Here is a 4,007-nt window from a genome sequence, read left to right on the forward strand (position 1 = left end):
CTTTCGGGCGAGGGCACATGCCCTGTAGCAAAAAAACCTCTCAGAAAAACAAACAAACAAACAAACAAAAAACATTTAATTGGGTATCATACCACTGTCCACAGTAGGTTTCCCTCCAGTCTTTTTTCTAGGCACATGTAACTGGATGTTGAAGTGTTGGGTGTCTCAGGAAAACAGATACTATATTCCAGAGAAAAATTGGAGAAAACAATATAAGACTTGCAAAAGAGATGGTAGAGGGCCAGCTGGTAGGTGATGACTGAGGCAGCTGATCCCGCATGGTTACCTGTGTGGTCTGAGTCCTAGACCCAGAGGCTTAAGAAACATGCCAGGCATGTGTACCCAAAATCCCTAAAGAGGAAAGGAGAGGGGGTTGTGGCATGACTATCCCCTATGGGGAGTGCTTTCTCACTTTCCTTCTCTTTCTGTCTCCTGTCTCTCCCCACAATCTCTGAAAAACTAAAAAAAATTTAAAAAGGAGAGGGATAATAGAAACCCAGAGTATGGGACGAGCAGATGGCGTAACGTTTATGTCACTGGACTGCCATCTGGGCAACTGCAGTTCAAGTCCCAGACCCAGTCCAGTGGCTTGAAACTCGTGCTGGACGTGTGTGCATGCATGCCCAAAATTATGAGAGGAGAATTAAGGAGAAGAGATTGCGGCATGCCCATCCCCCTTGGGGGCGATTTCTTACTTTCTGTCTCTCTGTCTCTCCAGCAAGCGCATGCGCCCTGTAGCAGAAAAAACCTCTTAAAAAAAGAAAGAAAAGAAAACTTTAGCTCATTATCTACCTCTGGTGGGTGATTTTATATACATATATGTGTATACATTCATATACATATATGTGTATAGAAAACATATGCATGTAAAATATGCAATATATATGCATGTGTGTAAAATATGTGCGGAGAGGAGGAGGCTGATGTTGCAAAAAGATTTTCAGAGGAGGTCATGGGCCCATCATTGTCTGGGGACCCAAACACCTCTTCTTTCCTCTATAGCTCAGGAGACTCTCTTCTTAGTCTCACAGGAAATTCCTCCTTCAGAGCAATTCCCCTTCTCTCGCTGTTTTCCCTGGAGGCACCTAACGTAATTGTTTCAGTGGCTCAGGCTCTTGAAAACAAAAGCTAGGAAGGAAAGTGGTTTGGGCTACTGTTTGCTTCCATCCTATTACACAACTTCTTTTTTCAAGAAAGCCTGTTCTTTTATTTTTATTAATTTTTTTAAAGAATTATTTTCTTGGGGGCTGGACTCCCACATGGCCGACCACAGTTTGAGTCCCAGACCTGGCAGCTTGCTTTCTCTCTCTAGAGAAGTCTAAGAATTATTTAATTAAATTAATTAATTAATTAATTAATTTTTTTTTGGAGAGATTTTCGCTATAGGGTGTGTGCGCTCGCCAGACAGACAGAGACATAGAGACAGAAAGCGAGAAATCACCCCCCAGGGGGGATGGTCACGCTGCAATCCCTTCTCCTCCATTCTCCTCTCGGGATCTTGGGCACCTGGCTTGAGTTCTAAGCCACCAGGTCCGGTACTCGAACCGTGGTCGACTATGTGGGAGTCCAGTGACATAGCCATTACGCTAACTGCTGGTTCCCAAATTAATTTATTTATTTGAATTTAATCAGAGAGAGAAAGAGTGAGAAAGAGAGAGAGAGAGCCACCCGGTCTGGGACTCAAATCGTGGTTTGCCATGTGGGAGTCCAGCATCCTTAACCAGCACACCACCTGCTGGCCCCTATTTTTATTCATTGTTTAAGGTTATTTATTTCTTCCATGACTGAGACAGGCAGAGAGAAAAGCAGACAGGCAGCAGGCCCCCGGGTCTTGACACCTCGATCATCCTCAGCTTCAGGGGTCCATGCTGCCACATCCTCAGGGAGGTCTTCGGGCAAAGGGCCAGGGTGGGTCAACCATTGCATTTCAGAGCTGGGCCACCATCTGGCCCCTATGCTGTTCTTGACTGAGATAAAGAAAATGGAAAATTGCAAGTAGAAATGAAGAAATACCTAAAAGCTCCTGCTGCAGCACTGCTTAAGCTGAATTGGGAGCATATCAAACATCTTGTTTTTTAAAGTTAACGGTGTATAGCAGACGCTTTCCAGCATAGTAAATTTCTTTGAAAGCATCTTGTCTAATGGCTACATAATGTTCCCTCCTGTGAAAAGGAGCCCTTTGAGAAAGCTGCAGATATCAAGGAGAAAAGAGCGACCTGCGAGTGCCCCACACTGCCTGTGGTAGGCAGCTGGCAGATGTCTCTGGCAGGGACCAACTGAAAGGTGGGATGGATAAAATCCACAATTTGCAGAATCTGGGCTAGACTAAAGATGCTCACCCCGTCACCATTACCACCATCTTCATTTCCCACGGTTACTACTTATTGATCACGTAATGTGTTCAAGTATTCACTATCCTATTTATTTACTTTATTTATTGCCAGAGGGCACATGCACTTACCAGAGAGAGGAGGGGAAGGGCACATCCCCCCTCAACACCTCCCATAGAGTATGGTCATAGTACGATCCTTTTTCCCTCCATTTCTCCATCCTATCAGGATTCCAGGCATGGATGCACACATGCCTGGCATGTTCTTCAAGCTGCAGGTTCATGTGGGATCCAGGCCCTAATGCACCACCATGCTTAACCACTGTGATCTTATTTCAACCATCAGAGTTCTAATTCTCCAAACTAAGGATGCATGGTAACCTTCCAAAGTGTGTGCTATTGATGCAGAATCTCATCCTTTTTCTTCCTCCATTCTCACTGTTTGGACTGAATCAGGGCCTGGGCATTCCAGAACTCACAAAGAACGCCCTGTTGACTCTGTGGCAGGTGAGTCATTGTTGTTGAGACATGCCGGAAGATGAGCCTTAAAGAATTTAAATAGCATCCCTAACAAGACCTCCGACCTGAGGCATTCTGGCAGCATCCTTTCATCCCTTTCCCCCTGGGTCCTGGGAAATGTTCTTTTCTGGCCTCTCCCACCTCTCCTCCCTTCTCCACCTGCCACACTGTGTGTCTTATTTCTTCCAAATAGAGCGTGGCTCTGCAAGAACTATCCAAAGGGCCTTTGTTCCCAGCTACTCCTTCACATTTGCATTCAACCTGTTCCACTGCATCCTGAAGTCTAGATCACTTTTTTTAAAAAAAGAATTATTTATTTCATTTTATTTATTCATCCACTTATTTTAATTTGACAAGAGACAGAGAGGGAAAGTGAGAAAGCAAGCCATCAGATCCAGAACTCAAACTGTAGTTTGATCAAATACAGAGTCTCAGGCTGCACCCCTGCCCTCCTGAGGCAGAATCGTACGTGTATCACAGCTGGAGCGCCTGCGCCCTAGACAGTTCTCAGTCAGAGGTCGATCGGATTATTTGAAGCAATTCACCACAAAAGCAGTCATTTCTCAACCCTGCTTGCAACTAGAATCATCTGATATTCTAAAAAGTGCTGATGCCAGGATCCCACCCCCAGAATTGAATCAGAATCTCTGTGACAGTGGGTTTATTCATCTTTGTTTTTCTTTTCTTTTTAATAGTTTCTTTCCTTGATGTGAGAGAGAGAGAAAGAGAGAGAGAGGCACCCTCAAAGGCACCATGATTCGGCTCCCATCGCTAGCCTTTCAGCCCGTCGGGATCACAGGCATGTTTGTGCTCCCAGTGTGTATGAGCCCATCCAGAGACCAGACCCCGATTTCCACATGGCTCCCAGCATCGCAAGAATTGCACTACCACTGCACCATTGTGGCTGGGCCCTCTGTATTTTTAAATATGCCGTGGGTAAGTGCAATGTGAAGTCAGGGCTCAAAACTAATGCTTTTTGGGGACCAGCAGATGGTGTAATGGTTGCATTGCTGGACTCTCAAGTAGTCAACTGCGGTTTGAGTCCTGTACCCGGTGATTAAAACTCACGCTGGTTGGGACCAGCAGTTAGCGTAATGGCTATGTCACTGAACTCCCATGTAGTTGACCACGGTTCAAGTCCTGGACCCGGTGGCTTAAA

The sequence above is a fragment of the Tupaia chinensis genome, unplaced genomic scaffold (genome assembly GCF_000334495.1).
Source record: "Tupaia chinensis unplaced genomic scaffold, TupChi_1.0 Scaffold145093_1, whole genome shotgun sequence".
Taxonomy (NCBI): Eukaryota; Metazoa; Chordata; class Mammalia; order Scandentia; family Tupaiidae; genus Tupaia; species Tupaia belangeri.